The sequence below is a fragment of the Pleurodeles waltl genome, chromosome 1_2 (assembly GCF_031143425.1).
Source record: "Pleurodeles waltl isolate 20211129_DDA chromosome 1_2, aPleWal1.hap1.20221129, whole genome shotgun sequence".
NCBI lineage: Eukaryota > Metazoa > Chordata > Amphibia > Caudata > Salamandridae > Pleurodeles > Pleurodeles waltl.
Window position 1 is genome coordinate 1085074947 of NC_090437.1, and position 27482 is coordinate 1085102428.

Sequence of the window (27482 nt, forward strand, 5' to 3'; positions counted from 1 at the left end):
CCATTGGGTCAAGACAAGGGTGTCCAAGACTTCAACAGGGGGTGACCAAAAGAAAGGGGTCACAAAGACTCCCCAGGGGAAGGGTGATGAGACAACCAAAACTAAAAATAGTAAATAGTCTTCTACAGGCCCCCAAAAACCTGCACAGGAGGGTGGGCCCAGAGCCTCTTCACAAAACAATGGGTACAAGGGTAAAAACTTTGATCCCAAAAAGGCCTGGTGTCATAGCTGTAAACAGCATGGACACCAAACTGGAGACAAGGCCTGTCCCAAGAAAGGTTCCACTCCAAACTCCCATCCAGGTAACACTGGTATGGCTAGTCTCCAAGTGGGATCAACAGTGTGCCCAGAGCAAATCAGGGTCCACACTGAAGCTACTCTAGTTTCTGAGGGTGGGGTGGATTTAGCCACACTAGCTGTCTGGCCGCCTAACATGCAAAAATACAGACAGCAACTCTTAATTAATGGGACTAGAATAGAGGGCCTGAGGGATACAGGTGCCAGTGTCACCATGGTGACAGAGAAACTGGTTTCCCCTGGCCAATACCTGACTGGAAAAACTTACACAGTCACCAACGCTGACAATCAGAGAAAAGTACATCCCATGGCAATGGTTACTTTAGAATGGGGAGGGGTCAATGGCCTGAAACAGGTGGTGGTCTCCTCAAATATCCCAGTGGACTGTCTGCTTGGAAATGACCTGGAGTCCTCAGCATGGGCTGAGGTAGAACTAAAAACCCATGCAGCAATGCTGGGTATCCCTGAACTGGTGTGTGTGAAAACAAGAGCACAGTGCAAGGCACAGGGTGAACAAGTAGAGCTGGAGTCTGGAAGAATGGCCCAGCCTACCAAGAGAACAGGAAAGTCAGTTGGGAAACCAACTGCAACACAGCAAAAGAAAGGGAACCTCTCTTCTCAGGAAGAAGTTCTGCCCTCTGAGGGAACTGAGCCTTTGGAGCTTGAACCTTATCAGGTTGAGCTCTTAGGCCCAGGGGGACCCTCAAGGGAGGAGCTGTGTAAGGGACAAGAAACCTGTCCCTCTCTTGAAGGCCTTAGGCAGCAAGCTGCTGAAGAGTCCAAAGGCAAGAAAAATGGAACGCATAGGGTCTATTGGGAAGATGGACTCCTGTACACTGAGGCCAGAGACCCCAAACCTGGTGCCACTAGGAGAGTGGTAGTGCCTCAGCTGTTCAGGAAGTTCATCCTAACATTGGCCCATGACATTCCCCTTGCTGGACATTTGGGACAAACCAAGACGTGGGAGAGGTTAGTCAACCACTTCTACTGGCCCAATATGTCCAACATGGTTAAGGAGTTTTGCCTCTCCTGCCCCACCTGTCAAGCCAGTGGTAAGACAGGTGGACATCCAAAGGCCCCCCTCATTCCACTTCCAGTGGTGGGGGTCCCCTTTGAAAGAGTGGGTGTGGACATAGTTGGTCCACTGGAACCTCCCACAGCCTCAGGAAATATGTATATCCTGGTAGTAGTGGATCATGCTACCAGGTATCCTGAAGCTATTCCCCTTAGGTCGACTACTGCCCCTGCAGTAGCCAAGGCCCTCATTGGTATCTTTACCAGAGTGGGTTTCCCTAAGGAGGTGGTGTCTGACAGAGGTACCAACTTCATGTCAGCATACCTAAAGCACATGTGGAATGAGTGTGGAGTGACTTATAAATTCACTACACCATACCATCCACAAACTAATGGCTTGGTTGAGAGATTCAACAAGACATTAAAAGGCATGATCATGGGGCTCCCAGAAAAACTCAAAAGGAGATGGGATGTCCTCTTGCCATGTCTGCTTTTCGCTTACAGAGAGGTGCCACAGAAGGGAGTAGGATTCTCACCCTTTGAACTTCTGTTTGGTCATCCTGTAAGGGGACCACTTGCCCTTGTTAAAGAAGGCTGGGAGAGACCTCTCCATGAGCCTAAACAGGACATAGTGGACTATGTACTTGGCCTTCGCTCTAGAATGGCAGAGTACATGGAAAAGGCAACCAAAAACCTTGAGGCCAGCCAACAGCTCCAGAAGTTTTGGTATGACCAAAAGGCTGCACTGGTTGAGTTCCAACCAGGGCAGAAAGTCTGGGTTCTGGAGCCTGTGGCTCCCAGGGCACTCCAGGACAAATGGAGTGGCCCTTACCCAGTACTAGAAAGGAAGAGTCAGGTCACCTACCTGGTGGACCTGGGCACAAGCAGGAGCCCCAAGAGGGTGATCCATGTGAACCGCCTTAAGCTCTTCCATGACAGGGCTGATGTCAATCTGTTGATGGTAACAGATGAGGATCAGGAGGCAGAGAGTGAACCTCTCCCTGATCTTCTGTCATCAGACCCAAAAGATGGCACAGTAGATGGAGTGATCTACTCAGACACCCTCTCTGGCCAACAGCAAGCTGATTGTAGGAGAGTCCTACAACAGTTTCCTGAACTCTTCTCCTTAACCCCTGGTCAGACACACCTGTGTACCCATGATGTGGACACAGGAGACAGCATGCCTGTCAAGAACAAAATCTTTAGACAGTCTGACCATGTTAAGGAAAGCATCAAGGTGGAAGTCCACAAGATGCTGGAATTGGGAGTAATTGAGCGCTCTGACAGCCCCTGGGCTAGCCCAGTGGTCTTAGTCCCCAAACCTCACACCAAAGATGGAAAGAAAGAGATGAGGTTTTGTGTGGACTACAGAGGGCTCAATTCTGTCACCAAGAAAGATGCTCATCCAATTCCAAGAGCTGATGAGCTCATAGACAAATTAGGTGCTGCCAAATTCTTAAGTACCTTTGACTTGACAGCAGGGTACTGGCAAATAAAAATGGCACCTGGAGCAAAAGAGAAAACAGCATTCTCCACACCTGATGGGCATTATCAGTTTACTGTTATGCCCTTTGGTTTAAAGAATGCCCCTGCCACCTTCCAAAGGTTGGTGAATCAAGTCCTTGCTGGCTTGGAGTCCTTTAGCACAGCTTATCTTGATGATATTGCTGTCTTTAGCTCCACCTGGCAGGATCACCTGGTCCACCTGAAGAAGGTTTTGAAGGCTCTGCAATCTGCAGGCCTCTCTATCAAGGCATCCAAATGCCAGATAGGGCAGGGAACTGTGGTTTACTTGGGCCACCTTGTAGGTGGAGGCCAAGTTCAGCCACTCCAACCCAATATCCAGACTATTCTGGACTGGGTAGCTCCAAAAACCCAGACTCAAGTCAGGGCATTCCTTGGCTTGACTGGGTATTACAGGAGGTTTGTGAAGGGATATGGATCCATTGTGACAGCCCTCACTGAACTCACCTCCAAGAAAATGCCCAAGAAAGTGAACTGGACTGTGGAATGCCAACAGGCCTTTGACACCCTGAAACAAGCAATGTGCTCAGCACCAGTTCTAAAAGCTCCAGATTATTCTAAGCAGTTCATTGTGCAGACTGATGCCTCTGAACATGGGATAGGGGCAGTTTTGTCCCAAACAAATGATGATGGCCTTGACCAGCCTGTTGCTTTCATTAGCAGGAGGTTACTCCCCAGGGAGCAGCGTTGGAGTGCCATTGAGAGGGAGGCCTTTGCTGTGGTTTGGTCCCTGAAGAAGCTGAGACCATACCTCTTTGGGACTCACTTCCTAGTTCAAACTGACCACAGACCTCTCAAATGGCTGATGCAAATGAAAGGTGAAAATCCTAAACTGTTGAGGTGGTCCATCTCCCTACAGGGAATGGGCTTTATAGTGGAACACAGACCTGGGACTGCCCATGCCAATGCGGATGGCCTTTCCAGGTTCTTCCACTTAGAAAATGAAGACTCTCTTGGGAAAGGTTAGTCTCATCCTCTTTCGTTTGGGGGGGGGTTGTGTAAGGAAATGCCTCCTTGGCATGGTTGCCCCCTGACTTTTTGCCTTTGCTGATGCTATGTTTACAATTGAAAGTGTGCTGAGGCCTGCTAACCAGGCCCCAGCACCAGTGTTCTTTCCCTAACCTGTACTTTTGTATCCACAATTGGCAGACCCTGGCATCCAGATAAGTCCCTTGTAACTGGTACTTCTAGTACCAAGGGCCCTGATGCCAAGGAAGGTCTCTAAGGGCTGCAGCATGTCTTATGCCACCCTGGAGACCTCTCACTCAGCACAGACACACTGCTTGCCAGCTTGTGTGTGCTAGTGAGGACAAAACGAGTAAGTCGACATGGCACTCCCCTCAGGGTGCCATGCCAGCCTCTCACTGCCTATGCAGTATAGGTAAGACACCCCTCTAGCAGGCCTTACAGCCCTAAGGCAGGGTGCACTATACCATAGGTGAGGGTACCAGTGCATGAGCATGGTACCCCTACAGTGTCTAAACAAAACCTTAGACATTGTAAGTGCAGGGTAGCCATAAGAGTATATGGTCTGGGAGTTTGTCAAACACGAGCTCCACAGCACCATAATGGCTACACTGAAAACTGGGAAGTTTGGTATCAAACTTCTCAGCACAATAAATGCACACTGATGCCAGTGTACATTTTATTGTAACATACACCCCAGAGGGCACCTTAGAGGTGCCCCCTGAAACTTAACCGACTATCCACAAACCGAGACATGTTGCTGGCCCCATGGGGAGAGTGCCTTTGTCACTCTGAGGCCAGTAACAAAGCCTGCACTGGGTGGAGATGCTAACACCTCCCCCAGGCAGGAATTGTCACACCTGGCGGTGAGCCTCAAAGGCTCACCTCCTTTGTGCCAACCCAGCAGGACACTCCAGCTAGTGGAGTTGCCCGCCCCCTCCGGCCAGGCCCCACTTTTGGCGGCAAGGCCGGAGAAAATAATGAGAAAAACAAGGAGGAGTCACTGGCCAGTCAGGACAGCCCCTAAGGTGTCCTGAGCTGAGGTAACTCTGACTTTTAGAAATCCTCCATCTTGCAGATGGAGGATTCCCCCAATAGGGTTAGGATTGTGACCCCCTCCCCTTGGGAGGAGGCACAAAGAGGGTGTACCCACCCTCAGGGCTAGTAGCCATTGGCTACTAACCCCCCAGACCTAAACACGCCCTTAAATTTAGTATTTAAGGGCTACCCTGAACCCTAGAAAATTAGATTCCTGCAACTACAAGAAGAAGGACTGCCTAGCTGAAAACCCCTGCAGAGGAAGACCAGAAGACGACAACTGCCTTGGCTCCAGAAACTCACCGGCCTGTCTCCTGCCTTCCAAAGATCCTGCTCCAGCGACGCCTTCCAAAGGGACCAGCGACCTCGACATCCTCTGAGGACTGCCCCTGCTTCGAAAAGACAAGAAACTCCCGAGGACAGCGGACCTGCTCCAAGAAAAGCTGCAACTTTGTTTCCAGCAGCTTTAAAGAACCCTGCAAGCTCCCCGCAAGAAGCGTGAGACTCGCAACACTGCACCCGGCGACCCCGACTCGGCTGGTGGCGATCCAACACCTCAGGAGGGACCCCAGGACTACTCTAAGACTGTGAGTACAAAAACCTGTCCCCCCTGAGCCCCCACAGCGCCGCCTGCAGAGGGAATCCCGAGGCTTCCCCTGACCGCGACTCTTTGAATCCTAAGTCCCGACGCCTGGGAGAGACCCTGCACCCGCAGCCCCCAGGACCTGAAGGACCGGACTTTCACTGGAGAAGTGACCCCCAGGAGTCCCTCTCCCTTACCCAAGTGGAGGTTTCCCCGAGGAATCCCCCCCTTGCCTGCCTGCAGCGCTGAAGAGATCCCGAGATCTCTCATAGACTAACATTGCGAACCCGACGCCTGTTCCTACACTGCACCCGGCCGCCCCCGCGCTGCTGAGGGTGAAATTTCTGTGTGGACTTGTGTCCCCCCCGGTGCCCTACAAAACCCCCCTGGTCTGCCCTCCGAAGACGCGGGTACTTACCTGCAAGCAGACCGGAACCGGGGCACCCCCTTCTCTCCATTCTAGCCTATGTGTTTTGGGCACCACTTTGAACTCTGCACCTGACCGGCCCTGAGCTGCTGGCGTGGTGACTTTGGGGTTGCTCTGAACCCCCAACGGTGGGCTACCTTGGACCAAGAACTAAGCCCTGTAAGTGTCTTACTTACCTGGTTAACCTAACAAATACTTACCTCCCCTAGGAACTGTGAAAATTGCACTGTGTCCACTTTTAAAACAGCTATTTGTGAATAACTTGAAAAGTATACATGCAATTTTGATGATTTGAAGTTCCTAAAGTACTTACCTGCAATACCTTTCGAATGGGATATTACATGTAGAATTTGAACCTGTGGTTCTTAAAATAAACTAAGAAAAGATATTTTTCTATATAAAAACCTATTGGCTGGATTTGTCTCTGAGTGTGTGTACCTCATTTATTGTCTATGTGTATGTACAACAAATGCTTAACACTACTCCTTGGATAAGCCTACTGCTCGACCACACTACCACAAAATAGAGCATTAGTATTATCTCTTTTTGCCACTATCTTACCTCTAAGGGGAACCCTTGGACTCTGTGCATGCTATTCCTTACTTTGAAATAGCACATACAGAGCCAACTTCCTACAGGTACCATATGCTTTATGGATTTAGTTATCTCTTCCCGTATGTGCATTGTTTAATGGGCTATTTTACTTTTAAATAACATTTGATATCCTCAGTTCTTTGTTAAATGAAAAGTACATCGGCTCCACTGCAATACATTAAATGATATATTACTCTGAAATGCAACATTCTGAATTGATCTACTGGAAGAAGGTTAAAAATAATTGTACACTTTTTTATTTGGCTTAGTTTGAAAATGGAATATGGCAGCAAAACCGAACTATTTATTTTTAAATCATTTATTCATAGATGCTACATACTATTAAGTGTTTTTTAGAAGTGTTCTTTGCAATTAAATAATTTGAATCTCTCTTCGATGGTTTGGTGCACCACCTAGACATGTTACCAGGGTATTTCCCTTTTTCTTAGATTCCCAGAGTTTTTTCAATACACAGAGCTTGAAGTCAGTTGAAGTGCATTTCAAAAGACATGCAGATAGATAGACAGATTGATAGATGGCTAGATAGAGAGAGAGACAGATAGATAGACAGACAGAAAGACAGACAGGCGCTTATGCTTAGTGGACGTCATCTATTAGCCCCTTAAGCTATCATTAGCATTTAAATATAGCATGGGACAAAGGGTGAGCCCACTTCAGCCATTCGATCCCTTACTGTGAGTGATGGCATTCTTCCTGTGTATGTGTATACATTCATTCACAAAATAGTTTGCTTCAGTACCAGGCTGTCTTTAATTTTTTTTTCATTATGTTGGCTTTGCATGTAATGTTTGTTTACTTTGCCAATGTTGCTTGGCATTTTGGCAAGGGCCCATGTGAAAATCTGTCAGACACCTAACATGTCATGAGTGATATTTGGTTTTTAAACATTAATTTTTATGTTACTTCAACACCTAACTATAACGTCACAGTGATATTCTTTTTTTTTTTTTAAACATAAGCTAAGTTTTTATCACCATACCTAACCATGATATTACTTAAATGTTTGTTTTTTTCAGCAAATTTCTGTTTTTTTGTCATATTCAACTCCCACACTGAGCACGGCCTTTAGATGTGAGTGGTGGGGTGGGGGGGGCTGTTGGCTGCAGGGCATGGTCTCGGACTAAGCCCTGCACCCAAACCCTCACTGTTCATGGCTTTTGGTTGTGTGTACAACAGGGGACTGGTCACCTCTGGGTAGGTCTTGCACCCAAATTGGCTGTGTGTAGGGGGTGTAGGTTGGCCACAATGTCTGCGCCCAACAATCTGCAGGTGGCCAATTCCCCTGGTGCATAGAGTTCATAGGGGGTTGCCTGCAGGGCCTAGCTGCCAGCCAGGTCCTGTGCTGACCCTCCATGGATGCCCATCCCCGCCTCCCCACAGACCACAAACCCACATTTCATTTGTTTTTATTTTTAATTTTTTTTTTGCAGGTACCCGGATAGCACTCAATCAATCAATCAATCAATCAAATAATTTCTTAAGCGCACTACTCACCCATTAGGGTCTCAAGGCGCTGTGGGGGGTTGCCGGTTACTGCTCAATAAGCCATGTTTTAAGGTGCTTTCTGAAGGTTAGGAGGTCCTGGGTCTTGCGTAGGTTGGTGGGGAGGGAGTTCCAGGTCTTGGCGGCGAGGTGGGAGAAGGATCTGCCGCCGGAGGTGGTGCGTTGGATGCGGGGGACTGTGGCGAGGGTGAGGTCAGCACCTGCCACTCAAGCATCACCTACATGATCCTGAAGTACTGGCAAGCTTCCCCCGAAGAAACTTAATAGTACTGTGGTACCATGGTGATGAGGCTTGAACAGCAGGAGTACCACAGTAAAACACAGGAGGGCCGCGCTGGGTCCAGAGGGAGTACTGCAGTACGGGCGGCATGAAAATGTTGTTCTTACATTTTGCCCCTGGGGGGTTACTCTAGCCCCCCACCCCCACCCTCTAAAGTGCTAATGAGTCAAGATATCATTAACCTGCCCTCTTATAATCTGTATTTTACCATTTCTGGACACAGGGTCCCTCAGTCCTGTATGAAATGGAGGATGCAACAATTTTCTCTGGGTTGTGGAAAGCCAATAAGTTCAATTAGTACTAGGGGTTCAGTACCGGTCCTGCAGTGCTGAAAAGCCCGACAAGAGAAAAAGCTCCTTTGGCCACTCAGAGGGTCATTTAAAAAAAAAAATTGATACCGCAGAATTGCCAAGGGACTCCCACAAGACTAATAGTCCAGATATACCTAATGTTTTAACCCCTTCATGACCACCTCAAGCACCTCTTTTAAAGCATTTTTTTCAAAAATGGCTCAATGGATTTACACAAAACATCCATATGGGATTTCATGAGAGAAATCAATGTTTTGGAATCCCAATTTTTATATCCCACACTTGACAGATTGGTAATTTTCAGGAAGAAGCTGAGGGCGATAAACTTTTTTGGGGGGCAATTTTGCACAGATTTGCAAAACAAAAAATGCTCTTCTTACTATACATTGGCTTTGCCACTGTGTAATACTCAGCCTTAATCACATGACCACCAGTGCTATCCCAAACCCTATAAAGTGTTCAACTTATCAGTGTTCCATACACACTGATGAGTATTGAAGATAACAACGTGGGGTCCTGTCAAAAGATTCTTTTTTCTTTTCTCCTGCAATAAAAAGAAAACATATATACTAGTAACAAAAATGGCATAACACAATTGCAGAATACACATTAATATTGCATATCAATTTTCAACCATCCTCCAAATGTATCTTCAACTTCCCCTTATTATTTCATCCTAGAGGCCTCAGATCAATGATATACCTAGATTCATTACTCCTATGTATCTGTGTTCTTCTGCCCCCTCTGGTATGATAAGGGATGTGTTCAATGGCATAGTAGGAAAGCTTATTCCTGTCATTGTAGTGGATGTTCCTAAAGTGTCTAGCCATGGTGGATGGCCCAGACTCCCCACATACTTTATATTACATGGGCATTTCATGACATATATCACAAATTGTGACTTGCATGTGAGAAATTCAGTGATGTCTCTAGTGCGCGGACCTTATGGGATTACATATGCTCTCCTGCTTTTGCTGTTCATTTAGCTTTTTTTTATTGATGATCTGCTTCTCTTTTGATCCATTAATTATGGTAGTCCAGGGGGTCTTATGTACATGCTCATAATAGGACTGTTTGAGGAGAAACCAGAAATATATACCTGTAGTCCTTGGCAGCTGTTATCTCTTTTTAATGTGGATACATTCAAGATTAGTTTGTGAGAGGTTGGAGCAACATCATTTTCACCATTCAAAATGGTACGTTGGTACACTTACACTGCCTGAAGACAAAGGGAAATTTAACAGATGCTGTAGTGACTACTCCAGAAGCCACAAGACTTGAAGTAATTTATAACAGGATTACCCAGCCACAGTATACATTAGAAGGACTTAACACAAAAACTGCTACTGTCAACAACAGATCCTCTTAGAATGTTGACCACATATAATTATACATGGTATCACTGTAAACACATGTATGTGTCCCTCACAGAACAAGTTACATGTGAAGCCTCTTTAATAATATACAACACAACAAATGTGAACAACCTTAGCTTGGCAAAACACGGGGTGAGGGTAACTCCTTTGGCCTGCCAGATGGGGGTATATGTGTTTTGCTAGAATTTTACAGCAGCTTCCACATCTTGAAGGAAGGCCCAGAGGTCCACTAAAAGATGCCAAGACAATGTGTTTGCTGAGGGAAGGAGATTCCTTTTGAAGTCAACAAGGCAAAAACACGATGAAGGAGAGGGCAAGCAAAAGAGAGTTCTGGACAGATGAGACTGGGAGTCACAATTTTGAATGTTGGGGTCATGTACCTCTTGGATTGTTTTTTCAATTAGTTTCTACCTAGAAATGGAAGTGTATCACTTAGCTGCAAACCCAGAATAATAAAGGGAATATATTAAGATAGATTGGTTTTCACCACTGTTAGAAATTGTGTCTTTGGTTGGCAGTCAGGTTACCCCCCTGTCCAAGCAAGGACCCTCACTCTAGTCAGGGCAAAGGGGAAACACACCCGGTTAATCCCCGCTCACCCCCTTAGTAGCTTGGTACGAGCAGAAAGGCTTAACCCAGAGACAATGTGTAAAGTATCTGTATCAACACACACAGTAATACAGTGAAAACACTACAAAATGACTCAACCCCAGCTTAGAACAATAGGCAATATTTATCTGACAAGACTAAAACAACAAAAATTCAACATACACAAGCAAAGTTATGAATTTTACAAGACTAAACACCAAAATGGCGCTTAGAAACACAACTGCTTAGATTAGGTGATATCATGGCCTCTTAAGGGAGTCGTTCTCAACAATATGATGCCTATGGCACCGGTCACGGAGTAACGTGGACCCTCAGGTACAATACCTTGTGCAAATGCGGAAACAAGCTGGTGCATGGATCGCTGGATCCGAGGTGGCATCGGTTCCGGTGATGTGGAGCGGAGGTGTCAGAAAGAGGCACTGGGTCCTTGCAGGAGACGCTTCATTGGTGCAAAGCGTTGGATGTGGGTACTTCTGGTGGAGTTGACATCCAGCGGTCACGTCGTGTTACGGAGACTTCCACGGAGTCGTGGAATTCAGCGAGGCTGCAGATGTGTTGGGCTTGCCAGGTCGTCACACTCCAGCATGGAGCACGGCTTCGGTTGCAGGCAGAGTAACGGGATTCAGACGCGCCGTCGGGTTAAAGTAGGTTTACTTGGTTTTTCTTGCTTTTTCCACCAGCTTCTCCTTTCAAGGGCCCAGGGACTGGACTAGGCACCACTTGGCAGGGCAGGAATCTCAGCAGAGAGTCCAGGTGCTGGCAGAGGAAGTCTTTGATGGCTCTGAGACTTCAGAACTGGGGCAAGCTCAGTTCAGGCCCTTGGAGATTCTTCACAAGCAGGAATATACCACAAAGTCCAGTCTTTGACCTCCTTCAGGCACAAGCAGTAACTGCAAGCCAACCCAGCAAAGCACAATCACAGGCAAGGAGGCAGTACTCCTCCTCCAGCTCTTCATCTCTTCTCCTTGGCAGAGATTCCTCTTGATTCCAGAAGTAATCTAAAAATCTGGGGTTTTGGTTCCAATACGTCTACCCCTTTCTGCCCTTAAAGTTGGCAAACTTCAAAGGAAAGTCTCTGTTATTCACAAGACCCTGCCTTGCCGAGGCCTTGCTACAGACTCACACCAGGGGGTTGGAGACTGCATTGTGTGAGGGCAAGCAAAGGCCATTCAGGTGTAAGTGACCACTCCTCCCTCCACTCTAGCTCAGATGGCCTATCAGGATATGCAGGCTACACGCCAGCTCCGTTTGAGTCACTATCTAGAGGGGATTCACAAACAGCCCAACTGTCAGTCCGACCCAGGCAGGGAATACACAAGCATTTAGAGTTACAGAATGGCTTAAGCAAGAAAATGTCCACTTTCGAAAAGTGGCATTTTAAAAACCAACTTTACCAAAAGATGTATTTTTAAATTGTGAGTTCAGAGACAGAAAACTCCAGATTTCTATCTGCTTCCAAAGGGAAACTGCACTTAAAAGATATTTAAAGGCAGCCCCCTTGTTAACCTATGAGAGAGATAGACCTTGCAACAGTCAAAAATGAATTTGCCAGTATTTCAATGTTAGGACAAGTAAAAGACATAATTACATGTCCCACCTTTAACATACACTGCACCCTACCCATGGGGCTACCTAGGGCCTACCTTAGGAGTGCCTTATATGTATAAAGAGGGATGTTCTGGGCCACTTGCCAGGTTGAATTGGCAGGTTAAAACTCCAGTGACTGGACTGAGCCATGTTTACAGGGCTACTCATATGGGTGGCACAACCAGTTCTGCAGGTCCACTAGTAACATTTGATTTACAGGCCCTGGGCACCTCTAATGCACGTTACTATGGACTTACAGTAAATCAAATGTGCCAATCATGGAAAAGCCAATTATACATACATTTTGCACTTTAGCACTGGCCAGCAATGGTAGAGAGCACAGAGTCCAGCATACAGTCAAAACATGGGAAACAGAGGCAAAAAGACAGGAGAGACCACGCCAAGGATGACAGGTCTAACAACCACCATTTACTGAGTGCAAACTCCAAACTCTTTAATATGCCCTGTTTGACTCACTAGAAGGAGGGTATATGCCTAGATTTTGCTACTCAACTCAAGAAGTTCTGACTGACTTATAGAGTATCAGACATAGTAATCTCCTGGAGTCTCTTGAACTTCTGTGTTCCACCATTTTGCTCCAGGATAGGTGGAGCAATTATTCTGCTGAGCCACAATGCTAAAGGAGGTTCATATCCCTGCCAGTGAAGCCTGCTTGCCCTTTAAATCTTCCTTTCTATTTCTGGACAGCACAGATAGTCTCGATCTAGAGGATGCTGTTGTTTGCTTGTAATAATTCAATATCTCTATTGGAATTAGTTATTTCTTGTGGTAAGGGAAGTAGAATTATAGGGTTGCTCCTTCAACTGAGAAAAAATTGGAGCCTAAGGGAACTAGTCTTGAATGCATGAACAGCGCTACAATATATTGTGAATAAACCTCAGACTTAAAAATAGTACTGTTGGGGAAGTAAGACACACTACCAGGCCTTCCTGAACAAGATGCAACTTCAGCTTTGCAATTTACCTGCTCTGGAATTTCAGTTGTAAGTTTAAGGGAACAGTTTGACTAACGTGTATGATAGTTATGAACATTGCAAGTCAGAGACTCATATTATGCAGTCTCTTTTGTTCAGTTTATTTTACAGCCAGTCAAAGAACTACAATTCTCATACGGCCGTTCTTTCAAACAGGAAATTATGATCAAGGCATTAATTAAGTACACTGTATAAATAAGGCAGAGACAATGTACACCACCTCTTCTTGCTGCTTAGAAACTTTTTGTGTACATGCCAAGACTCATTATGGGTGTTATATTCATGGAGTTAATTCCTGTGTTTAAGAACTTTTTGGAAGGATGTTTTCTTGCAAACATAGAGTGCTGTGAAAGTAACTCCAGATTGCTCACTTAGAGTCTGTTTCATTTAATTGTTTCAGGCTCCCTGGTTGAGGGGCGGTGAGTTAGTTATTTTGTAAAAGTGTACTTTTTTGTGCTGAGTCAAGGTTTTCAAGAGGAAGTTTATATTTAAATACATGTTCATTTATCTTTTAGACCTGTCATCCTATTTTTCCTGAATTTATTTTTGTTGGTTTTAGACCTGTCAGCCTTAAGGTGGTCTTCCTCTCAATGATGTGCCTTCCTCCTCCATTTTTCTGATCTTGTTTTTCCTGGCCTTGGCACTCTGCACACTTTACCACTGCTAATCAGTGGTAAAGTGCATGTGCTCATGCCTTAAAAAATGATAACTTTGGCTGATGCTCAACTGGTATATTCAATTTACTTTTAAAACCCCAGTAAAGTGGCACTACATGTGCCCAAGGACGGTATATTAAATGCTACTAATAAGCCTGCAGCAATGATTGTGCCATCCACCATGTAGCACTTTAAACATGTGCAACACAAAAGGATGATGGACGGAATGCTAAACAATGCTAACACTCACCCCCAGTCACAGATCTGGGTTTAATCCATTGTTCTTTTGCTTACCATGTCACCCCAGTTTGGACCCAGCCATATGCAAATCAGTCTTGTCCCTGTTCCTCATGGGACAGTCCAGCCCGAACTGCCAGGCAAGGTCCTCCCTGGACCAGAAACAAGCATCCTGGGACCAGTTTCAGAGTATCACACTTCATCAGCCAGGCTAGCTCGAATCCAGTGGCACAGTGAGCAAGGGACCCACGTCTGGGCATACCCTTCCCACTTAGGGTAACTTTAGCAACACAAAAGGATGATGGACGGAGTGCTGAACAATGCTAACACTCACCCCCAGTCACAGATGTGGGTTTAATCCATTGTTCTTTTGCTCACCATGCCACCCCAGTTTGGACCCAGCCATATGCAAATCAGTCTTGACCTTGTTCCTCGTGGGAACAGTCCAGCCCGAACTGCCAGGCCAGGTCCTCCCTGGACCAGAAACAAGCATTCTGGGACCGGTTTCAGAGTATCACCCTTCAACAGCCAGGCTTGCTTGAATCCCAGTGGCACAGTGAGCAAGGGACCCACGTCTGGGCATACCCTTCCCACTTAGGGTAACTTTAGCAACACAAAAGGATGATGGACGTAGTGCTGAACATGTCTCAGGCCTGCCAGTGCACAGCCTTCATATGCAAGTTTTAAAATGGCATTTTGACCTGGCAAAATAAATCTTTTGCCAGGCCCAACCCTTCCTTTTAATACGTATATCACCCATAGGGTAGGCCCTGTATAACCTAGAGAGCAAGGTATAATGTACTTAAAAAGTAAGACATGTACTTTTAGGTTTTACAAGTCCTGGTATTGAAAAGCTCTTAAATTCATTGTTTACTACTGCAAGACCTTTCTCTCTCATAGAATAAATTGGAGTTGCCTTCTTACACTTTATAAGTGTAATTTCCAAATGGGAAAAGATAACAAGTTCCTGTTTAGTGTCTCTGGAATCACAATTTAAAATCCTTACCTATGGTGAAGTCAGACTTTAAACTGCAATTCTGAAAATTCTGAAAGTTGACATGTTCTTGCCTTAGCCATTTAGGGCCTCCAGTCTGTCTCCGGTCACCTGACCTAGTGTAGCTGACAGTTGGGCTTTGTATGTTCGTCCTAGACAGCCACATGCAATAGAGAGCTTAGGTGTGCCTGGATGAGCCATCACTGCCAGGATGGGTGAGCGAAGCTGCGCACAGCCCTACTTACACTTGAATAGGGTGTGTCCTGCTTCACACAAAAGGTTGCATACCCCCTGTAGATAGTCGGGAGCGATTATTGAGGACGTAGTAAGCCTGGGCACTTCAAATAGAATTTCTAGAAGCTTCTTCCATACTCCAGACATAGGGCACCCAGTAGAAATATTGGACCTCAGACACCAACTCTTCAGTACACTTCTGGACCTGTGAATACTCTGCCAGGAAGAAGGACTTCTGCGCTGCTGAAAGCACTGTTACTCTGCTGGACTGCTGCTCTGAAGAACTGCTGCCTGCTGCGCTGACCTGCTGCCTGCTGCCCCCTTACCTTGGTGAGAATGACTGGAACTGCATTTGTTGAACTCAGGGCTCCAAAGTTACTTCATGGGCTAGCTGGCGGGCCTCCTGACTAGAGCCTCAGGGACAGAAGACTTTAACAACCTTGAACCAGGCACCTGGACTCTGACACCTTTGAGTACTAAAAAATACATATAGTGGTGCCCCAGCAGTAAATATTAATGTGAAAGAGTCCAAATCAAAATGTAGAATGTCCCATATCTTTTTTATTGTGTTAGCACAGTGGACACATAGATCCAAGTGCTACAGGAAAACAACCAGGCAACACATTTTGTTCACCACTGTGAACGTATTCAGGGTTGTTTTTAACAAAGACAAAACATATTAAAATAAAATCACAAATACAATACATAATATACAACCACTACCATAAACTCAAAATAAAAAATGATCCCTACCCAGCTTCCAAAGACAAATTAAGGGTATTTTCATTTAAAAATAATATCCTACCACTTACATTGATAAAAAAAAGATACAATGGATTCATAGAACAGTCTTGAAACCACATTAAAAACAGTCACCATAGACACTGTGGAGTAAAAAGCAAACATGCTCCCAACATCTCTAGTCTTTACACGTTACAGTTATATGAAAACACATCCAATCAATTATTCTCAATATTTGATGTACCAGTCACAAGATATTGTATAGCATACATCAACAAAAGGGAGACCTACCAGAGTCCATAGGTCTGAAAGTAAATAAACATAATTTGGCACATGTTCCAGTGTGTACTAGTAGAATTCACAACATAACAGGCAAAGGAAGAGAATGAATTTGACAAAGTCAGTAATTCCAATGAATATACAATTTATATCATGATATTGTTTTGACAACAAAACGGAAGGAAAGAAATACAATACATCATTCAATGGACATTAGTAACACCCATACTGTCAACTAATATATCCATCATGTGACCATCTATATACCATTGCAACAACAATTATCATTACAAACCATTCTTGTTTTGTACAGCTAATATACCAAAATACCCATCTCGTGAAACTGTAGTTCACCATATGGAAATATACCATATATGAGTGAGGTCCCATGAGATTACACACCTTGGATCCTTTTAATATCAGGCCAGGCCACCCTCGTACTTGCCACCTAATTAGATTACATACTGCCCCTTGTAAATAAGACAAATTATAAACTAATATCACCTAAAAAATAGAGCTTAAAATTATAAATAGAGAACATTCAGCAAAATTACAAAACATACACAATAAATACAATGACAGTGAAAAATAAGACAAAAACAACAAAGGAGAAAAAGAAACAAAGGGGTCAAAAAAGATATATATTCTGTTACAATCAGGCCATAAATGTGCTGCTGATCTATAATCAACCAGAAATATAGCACCACAACAATGTCTCAAAGGATTGTGAGGCAGGTGCCCAAACACAACTGTGAAAGCAAGTCAGCCATATTAGAATGTAGTCTTAAAGAGCAATATCCCCATATTTGAGCTCCAGCTGCTCTGATCCAAAACACCCTCAGTCAGAGTGCCTCTACAGGTATAACGCATTCCTATAATATAATAAATGACAATGTCTCTGTACCAAAAAGAAAGTGAAGATAAATCATACATGAAACAATAAATCCAAAAAACAGAGCACAATTATGCCTAATCGCATGCCTCCATTCACAGGTCTCGAACCTCAACGCACATTGTATGAAAGCCATGCATTCATCCTGTCAGGCTACAGTAGTTGTCTATTCAAAAAGGAAGGAAGACTCTTCATCAGTGAAAAAAGTCCCTCTTATGCCCTCTTAGGCCTATTTACTGTAGTTTTGGTTAATTATGTATTGCATTTGTGGGTTTTTTAAGTGTGCTTTTCTCTTTGCTAAATTACTGCCCTGAAGAAGTTCAGAGTGGTTAACGAAACATGTTGGCTGTATTGGTTAGCTGTAACACTAGGATCTATATGTCTACTGCATGAGCACAATAAAGAAGATATGGAACATTCTACATTTTGATTTTGACTTATTCACATTATTATTTACTGTTGGTGCATCACTGTATGTGTTTTTCTATATTGTGGTCTCAGGACACACCCTTGAGCAGTGGGTGCTTATAGTGAGTGTTTGGAAATTGCTTACTGTGGTACAAAAGGAAGATGATGCTCATTGGGCTCCCTGCTCATTTTGCATTTTTGTGAACTGTGACCACTACCCTGCCAAGTGGTGCCACCCCAGTCCTTAGTCCTTGGAAGTGGGCCTGAAGGTGCTCTGCCTGCCCATCTACGGGTTCAGCAGAACCAATGCATCTCCTTTGCTCCACGGTGCAACCCCAAGCAGAACCGACGCATCACCACTGCTGGGAGGGTTCTCCCAATCCAAGGACTGCTCATCAGCCTCACAGTCTGCAAAGGAACCGCTGGCTGTGTGAAGTTTTTCTGAGGCAGGCCCTTACTTCGCAAATCTCTTGCCATTGGCAGCTTTGACAATGAAACAGGCTCTAGCATCACAGCCTTACAGCCCTTTGGAAACCAGAGCATTGCCTCAAATGCCAGACGCATCCTTGAAGCTGGACTTCACATTGCAAGCCCTTGTCAACAATGAAGGATATCGCATCATAGCTCTGTAGTACCTCAGAATCAACGCAGCAGCTCGGCTGTATGATGCACCCTGAGCATGGGACCTCTCAATGGTCCGCAATCAGCACTTAGGGTACTCTCTTTGTGTGGGTCTAAATGGGTCCCTGTAGCTGGCCTGCGCTTCATCACAGTTGGCCTGAACTTGTGAGTTTGTCCTGTTCCGGCCTGACCAGATATCCACAGCTGGTTCTTTGTGCTTTTTGGCGCTATTCTTACTGAAATCATAAAATACTGATAGGATATTTGTCATTTTGGTCTTGGTTTAGTTACTAAGAATAATCTATTTTTCTATATCTGTTGTGGCATCCTTTTGTGGTATGTTTTCACTGTGTTCCTGTTTAAACCCTGATTGCTCTGTGCCCAGTCACCAAGGGGTATAGAACATATTTATTTAGGGTTTGCTTGTGACTTCACCCTGACAAAGATTGTGTTTGCTGCTTGCTTAGACTGTTACCCCTTCAACCAGCAACACAATTTCTTACACTAAGGGCCTGATTACAACTTTGGAGGACGGTGTTAAACCGTCCCAAAAGTGGCGGATATACCACCTACCGTATTACGAGTTCCATAGGATATAATGGACTCGTAATACGGTAGGTGGTATATCCTCCACTTTTGGGACGGTTTAACACCGTCCTCCAAAGTTGTAATCAGGCCCTAAGAGTTTAAGGCAAGCAGTAGACCCTAAAATCATTTTTGAATGGACCCAGATAGCCATCTTAATATGAAAGCAGACTCTATGTTGGAGAATATGACAGAGTTAGAAGATGCCTATATTAAAGGAATTCGCCAACTTCTATAAGCTTATTCTTTGCTGGATAAGGCACATACATCATCAATGAAAGTATATGGTTGGGCTTCTCCCAAGGCTGACGATTTTACCAGAGTTGTTTTGCCAGCCAAACAAACTTCTACAGACCTAATTTTACAGTCACTTAAGATTCTCCAGGCCTTTGTTCTTCCCCAGAAAAGGAAGGGAGGATGCTTTGCCAATTATGGAGGACAAACAGGGGGAGGGAGAAACCCAAGGTAAGAGTCTTTACCCTAACTTTACACTGGTTGGGGCAGGTTGGCCCTTTTGTGTAGGGATGGCAACTTATTTATCAGGGCCCGTGGTTGTTTTCATTGGTTTTAGATAGATTTTCATGCCCCTCTCTTTCAGGCAGGATTTCTATTTCAAAGCAATACTTTGAGACAGACAGAATTATTGTCTGTAGAGATGCAAGAGCCCCTAGAGAAATGGGCAATAGAGAGGTGTCACAGGCATCCAGAGATTTTTATCAGTAATGTACTCCTGTTCAAAAGAAGAACAAAATGTATCAGCCTGTTATAAACTTGAAGGATCTCAATCGGTTTGTGTGGTACATACACTTCAGAATGGAAATACCAATCTGTTTAGGGATATCCTTCATCCTGGTGATTGGATAATAAGGTTGGGCCTCAAAGATGAATACCTAACAGATCCTATTTTTCAAGGTCACAGAAAGTATCTTCAATTCCTTTGACAGGAACAAATGTATAAATTCAGGTCCCTGTGCTTTGGTCTTTCTTTAGTTCCCTGGTACTTCACCAAGCTGTTGAAACCAGTGGCAGCATTTCTCTGGTTCAGGAGCCTAAGGATTGTAGTCTACCTGAATTAATCTTTTTAGGGCAGGGAAAAGATCTTTCGGTAAAGCAGGGTCAGAACTAGATTACTTAATCCAAACGCTGGGTTTAAAAATCAATTTGAAAACATCTGGTGCTATCAAGGAGGATGGATTTCTTAGGATTTTTGGTACACTCAGACAAAAGGGTGTTAAAGACTAAAGTTATCAAGAGATTTGAAGTATTCTTTGACAAACCTGATTTACCTCAGTCACCTGGCAAGAATAGTAGGTCTCCTGTCATCTTCAATAAGGCAATGTTTCTAGGCCTGAGCCGTTGCATAGCATTGCAGAGATTGATAATAAAAAATCTACAAAGAGTCTTATCTTAGTCTCAGTCGATACCACCGGATAAAGAAGCAAAGGAAGAGCTAAAGTGGTGGCTAGGTCACCTGGAGGCTTCGAACAGGTGAGCTATCTTCCCTTGTATCATCTTCAAATGCCAGTCTCTGGGGTTGAAGCACAAGGTTTGTGACCTTTTGGATTGGGGGACGCTGACCAGAGAGGGAGTCAACAATGTGCTGAAATTATTCAGAGTGTCTTGCAGGCTCTTTTGCAATATAATCTTTGGCAAAAGACAGAATAAAGTATGCAGTGCTCCTTCACATCAACAATCTGACAGTAGTCAGATATATCAACACATTAGAGGGGCATAAGATCAAGACATAGGTGTAAAAGTGTTTAGGGAGTTGCAAAAACAGTGGTGTCCATTTAATGTAGATTTCTTCTCATCCAGATTGACAGCATAGTTAAAGAGAGTTTTTCACTTGGAGGTCAGATCTGGAAGGTAAGGCTACAAAAGCATTTCTTCAATATTCATTTGAGGTGACTCATTATGCACTTACTTTTTTTGTAATGAATTCCAGGTGTTTGGCCCACATTCACAACCAGCCAAAAAGGGTGATTATACCATTGTGAAGAAGCCACCATAGTTTCCGGTTCTACAAGACTTATCGATAGATTGGGCAATTTGTTTTTTCAAAGGCAGCCTGGATTCTTTAAAGAAACTAGTGCTGCTTTAAATAATTGTTTACCATTTGGGAAGAATAATAATTCCCAAATTTGCACTAGCATAATTAAAATGTTGCCCAGGCCTATCTGCAACTAGTCAGGTGCAAACTTCAGGAAAAGGCCTCTTGCAGCTTGTGTCCCTGTAGCCACACAGGAGGTCAGTCAACTGAACCCTGATCTCCACCTCTTTGTCCAGGGAGCAGGACCAGCACTTAAGGTCTTCACACAAGTGTCAAAAAGCAGGTGCAATCCTTTTTCTGTTATTCTACAGGTCCAGAAAGTGTTCTGAGGATGGTGCTGTGAGATGCTACATTTATGATTGGCAGCAGCTGGTGGATGGGACTGCTCCTGCTTCTCTCTAACCAACCGGGTAGAAGTTCCCAGCGGCAACCCTACACACATTTGCAGTAGTTCCTTCTTGCCCTTCTTCAAGCAGTCTCACAGTGTACCTTTCTCCCAAATTCTAAATGGGGAAACACGTCTCCCCTTATGCAGAGCATGTGTGCCCACTGAGAGTGTGGCCAGGGTAATGACTGTCCTCTCCTCTGTGGGCTTTTAAAATCTTGTTTTGGGGGTAACTCTCCTCTTTCTGGGTTTGGAGTCAAACTGATTAGTGGGATAAAGGCTGATGCTCAAAAGGTCTCACCTTGCATTTACTTGTAACGGGGCAGGGCCCTTTGAAGTTAATGACGTTCCTGGGCCCACGTACCTGAACTTTCTGATAGTGGGGAAAACTGCTCCCCACACCCAGGCCATTACCACTGTTCTGGTACCACTTTTCACACCTCATTAAGGTCAAGCACTGGCTGGACAGCTGAGAAACAAATAATGCTAATTAGCCTCTAGGAACTTGTGGCAGGGAAAGGCAACTTTCTAAATGGTACTTTTTCTAAATATTATATAGAATTCAACTTAACAACTGTTGTTTTAATAAATATTAAAACAAGTGTTTGAAATATTAAATAGAGTGGTTGAATTATTTCTCTAGCCGGTCCCAAACCTGAGCTAACAAGATATTTTTATCTGTACTCTATTTTTCTCATAGGACATTCAGATCCTTTCACAGTGAAAATAGCGTTTAGGGGCTAGTCATAGTAGGTACATGGTGACATTATGGGGCATATTTAAGAGCTCCTAGCACCAGCAGAGCGTCACTTTTCATGACACTCCGGTGGCGCTAAGCACTGCTCCACATTTACAAGGAGGTGTAACATCACTTTTTTGTGGTGTTACGCCTCCTTGTAAATATGGGCCCCTCTGATGCAGTTTCTGTGTCAGAGGGGCGTGCAATGGGTGTTGCAGTGGGCACTCCCCTGCAACACCTATTGCTTTTGATGCTGCCTCAGATTTACGAATTGTCGTAAACCTGAGGCGGCACCAAAAACTAACGCCACCCAAAGGGTGGCGTTAGTATAGCATAATGAGGAGGAATGCTTTTATTCCTCGTCGTTTTTTGCTTTTTCTATGTGTGCTGAATTCTGCAGCACACATAGAAGGGCAAAATGCCATTAACGATTGTTTACGTGCAGACAGGGACACCTTCCTGCACATAAACAATCATTCAAAATGATGCTTGGTACTTCCAAGTGTGCTGCATTTGCAGCACACATAGAAGTGCCAAATCACCATTATACATTGTTTATGTGCAGGAAGGCACACCTTCCTGCACATAAACAATCTATCCCCTCAATACAGACACCCTTGCACTATGGTGCAAGGATGCCTGTGTTGGCGCTAGGCAGCTTAATTCAGCAACAGCGCAGGGGGTAACGCAGGAATACGGCTCAGCTCTGCGTTTCTAAAGTGGTGCAGCATGGCGCTTCTATTTGTGGTGCCGCTTTAACATAAACTTGGGCCTAAATTTCTACATGTCCCAGCTTTAAATACCATTCACCCTACTTTGTTGACTACACGCCTACATATGGGGTACAATATTTAAAAGCAAGATTTTTCTCCAGTCAAAAGGGATTTATTGATAGGTTAGACTTCAGGTTTAAACTGCAGTATATTAGGTCTGAAGATGTGTTTTCACACTAGTGAATGGCACAGCAGGTTCTGCAGTCCACAAGTGACATTTAACTTTTTACACCATGTGTGCAGCTTCCCTGCTGTATGCCATGACCTTATAGTACAGGTAAATATGCAAATAAGGGATTAGAGAATTTCTACATGTTTTAGGGGTCATAGCACATACTCTGTTCACTGTACAGCAGTACCCCAGTGTGCATAGTCCACAACCAGCAATAAAATTCAGTAAAATATGGTGATAACCATGTAAAAAGGGGAATTCTCAAAGTGCATAACAGCATTTTTTTCATTTCACCGAGTTTAGAAATTAACCACTCCCTGAATGAAATGTTCAGCATATGCAGTGTTGAGACGGGGCCACACACCTGAAAAGCAGGATGTCTGCAGGGGCAATGGTATGACCCGACCACCTGGAACACTTCTCTGCACTTCCTGGTGGACACAGAAACCCCAGCAGGTGTCCCAAAAGGAAAGGGGGAATGGAAGAGAAAGGAACAAAACACTGCCACGTCTTGCCGGTCCAGCCAGGCACCCTGTATCTTCAGGGGGGCAGGTCATTGTTGACAGAGTGATAGTAGAGTTAGTGAACTCAACTTCCTTGAAACTGAATCTTTCTTTCTGCTATGGGCAAGGGAGCGGTAGAAGAACACCGGGAAGCTCCAGCACTTTTCTTGGATAATAATAACTGTTGGCACAATTACAAACACTGCATTACCAAAAACCCAAACTGAGTACCATAACAATAAGTACTGCGACATTAGGGCTGGCTTCACAGAGATTCACCGTTGCACACTACAATTAGAACTGTGATTGCGCTTATCATGTGCAAGAAAGACAAACAAGGGCCTTAATTATATCACGTATAACTTTCCTGCATGCATAGGGTTAAACTAAAAGGAACAAAAACAATCCAAGAAATACAAATGTCCACTCTGGGTTTAAACAGTTAGGGTGGCACAGTTTGGTTTGGTTTCACTGTGTGTGTGAAAAACCCTTCAAAAGCAAATTCCTCAAAACTGAAACACAAGCATGAATGACACAATTTAAATCCAAGAGTTATGCTATTAGAGAAAGAATAGTAATGGAAATGCTCTTTTAAAATTGCACTGTCACTTTTTGTAGTACTTGAGCTCAAGCAGATTTCCTGAAGCACATTTGGGCAAGTAACTACAATAATAATGTAGACTGTTCAGAAATGCATTTGTCTCCTCAAGATAAGCACTCTGCCAAAATACAAGGTCTGAAATACACCAGCTATTCTAGGAAAGCGCAGCTCTCAAAGAACAAACTCCCTGGAGAATACTAGTTACTTAGCTGCAGTCTTTTCCAGAGTGCTAATGGAATGCCTGGTGTCAGCTGGTACAGGAATGAAGAAAAGAATTGCCTCAAAAGTCCTGAAAATGAGGATTACAGCAGGGGCTGGACTGCCAAATCAGATGCTGAGATCATGAAGCAAAACAAAGCCAAGCAGGGAGGCATGCTTCACTCCGCTATTTATAGCCAATCAGGAAAGCAGTTGAGTTTCCACATGTGGATGAGTCACCACACCCATTTAGAAGCACATGTCTACACTACACCCAATTAGAAGCACATGTCTACACCTGCTCACACTAGCAAACAAGCATTGGTAAAACAAGCATTGATGAAACCACTTGTGTAACAAAGCACATTATGTTTACTTAGAAACATGAAGGTTTAACCAAGAACAGAGATATGATTTAACCATAATCCCTGGGGATGGTGACAGATAATGCAGGAGGCACCTTGGGTATTCCTGACAGTCCTCCCCTCTCAAAGGGCGGGGCTTGGAAGGGTGCAGGAGATGGAATCTTTTAGTAAGACGTGGAGCATGAACTGTGGATGCGGGTTCCCAGGAATTGTCCTCAGGCCCATAGCCTTTCCAAGCCAATAAATAATGTAGAACACCGCGGACGCACCTGGAGTCAAGAATTTTGGCCACTTCAAATTCCCATTGCCCGTGTACTTTTACCATAGGAGGTGGTGGGGCATCGCGGGTATCAGGGGAATAGGGACATGACACACTGGGTGTACCTTGAAATTTTCTGGCAATGTCAGTTCTACTATGACAGGATTGATGATTTTGGCAATAGGAAAGGGGCCTAGAAATCAGGAGTTAAATTTTCTGGATCCTGCAAGATGGAGATTTTTTGATGAGAGCAGGTCTCTTTTTGTCTGCTTGTTTTTTTACTTGATCTTGGTAGATGTTTGGGAACCAGTTATAGGTAGCATTCTTGGGTGAAGACCAAACAAACAGTAAAATGGGGATATTCCTGTAGCCATGTGGACACTGTTGTTATATACAAATTCAACTAGAGGTAAAGCCTTATCCCACTCAGTAGACCATGTGTCAATGTAACATCTCAGGATTTGCTCCAGCGATTGGTTGGCACGTTCCATCTGCCCATCAATCAATCAATTAATCAAGAGATTTATAAAGCGTGCTACTCACCCGTCAGGGTCTCAAGGTCCTGGGGGGGGAGCTACTGATCGAATAGCCATGTTTTGAGGCGTTTCCTGAATGTCAGGAGGTCCTGGGTCTGGGGTAGGTGGAGCGGTAGGGACTTCCAGGTCTTGGCGGCGAGGTGAGAGAAGGATCTTCCTCTGGCAGTGGTGCGGTGGATGCAGGGGACGGAGGCGAGGGCGAGGCAGGCGGACCGGAGATGGTGGGTGGGAGTGTGGGAGGTGAGTCTGTGGTTGAGGTAGGCCAGACCTGTGTTGTGCAGGGCTTTGTGTGCGTGGGTGAGGAGTTTGAAGGTGATCCTCTTCTTTAGAGGTAGCCAGTGTAGGTCTCTGAGGTGGGCTGAGATGTGGTCGCGGTGTGGGACGTCGAGAATGAGGTGGGCTGATGCGTTTTGTATTCGTTGCATTTTCATTTGGAGTTTGGCTGTAGTTCCTGCATAGAGTGCGCTTCCGTAGTCTAATCGGCTGCTGACAAGAGCGTGAGTTACTGTTTTTCTGGTTTCGATGGGAATCCATTTGAAAATCTTGCGGAGTATGCGAAGGGTGTTGTAGCAGGTAGAGGAGATTGCGTTGACCTGCTGAGTCATGCTGAGTGCTGAGTCCAGGATGAGTCCTAGGTTGCGTGCTTGAGTGGTGGGTGTGGGTGCGGTTCCTAGGGAGGTAGGTCACCAGGAGTCGTTCCAAGCTGAGAGGTCAGCGCTGAAGATGATGATCTCTGTTTTGTCAGTGTTTAACTTGAGGCGGCTTGATTCCATCCAGTTGGCGATGGCGTGAAGTGGATTGTGGAGGTTGTTTTGTGCAGTTGTAGGGTCTTTCGTGAGGGAGAGGATCAGCTGGGTGTCGTCTGCATAGGATACTATGTTGATGTGGTGGGTTCGTGCGATGCTGGTGAGTGGGGCCTTGTAGACGTTGAAAAGCATTGGGCTGAGGGAGGATCCTTGGGGGACGCCACAGATGGTCTTGGAGGCTTCAGACAGAAAAGGCAGAAAGGCGGACTCTCTGGGTTCTGCCGGAGAGGAATGAAGAGATCCAGTCGAGAGCCTTGCCGCGGATCCTGGCATTGTGGAGGCGTGTGTGAAGGGTGTGGAGAGGTCCAGGAGGATGAGCGCTGCGGTATCGCCTTCGTCGAGCATGGTCCTGATGTCATCCATAGCAGCAATGAGTGCGGTCTCAGTGCTGTGGTTCTTGCGGAGTCTGGATTGGGAGGTGTTGAGCGCCTTGTTGTCTTCCAGGAAGCGGGATAGTTGGCTGTACACAATTTTCTCAATGGCCTTTGCTGGGAAGGGGAGGAGGGAGATGGGCTGGTAATTCTTGGGGTCATCTGGGTCCACCTTGGGTTTCTTCAACAGGGTGTTGACATCGGTGTATTTACAGCTCTCTTGGAAGGTGGCTTTCTCAAAGGAGCTGTTGATGATGGCGCGGAGGTGGGGGGCGATCATATTGCTGGCTTTATTGAAGATATGGTGTGGGCAAGAGTCCGAGGGGGAGCCGGAGTGGATGGAGGCCATGGTGTTGACGGTATCTTCATTGTTGACGTGGGTCAAGGTGCAATGGAGGTTGGTGTTGCTTGGTGCGTTGGGGTCGTGGGTGGCTGTGGTTGGCTGGTGGGTCTGGGGTTTGAAGCTGTTGTGGATGTCTTCCATCTTTCGACAGAAATAGGTGGCGAGGGAGTTGCAGAGCTCCTGAGATGGCGGGGATTCGTTGGAGCAGGGCCTGGGGTTTGAGAGCTCTTTGATGATGCCAAAGAGCTCTTTGCTGTTCTGAGCGTTGGTGTTCATGCAGCTTAGGTAGTAGGTTCTTTTGGTGGTGCGGATCAGCTGGTGATGTTTGTGGATGGCAGTCTTGAGGGTGATGTGGTTGGATTCAGTAGGTTTGTGGCGCCAGGTTTTCCCCATTCTTCGGCATTCCCATTTGTAGGTCTGTAGGTCAGGGTGAACCAGCTAGCTTTGGTGCTGTAGTGGGTGTCTAAGGGTTGTTTGAGCCGCGAGAGGGTGTTGGCGCAGTCGTCTATCCATTGATGCAGGTTGGCGGCGGCTATGTTGAGGTCCGAGGTCCCAGGAGGAGGGGCCTGGGTGAGGGTGGAGACCAGCTGTTCTGTCGAGATTTTGCTCC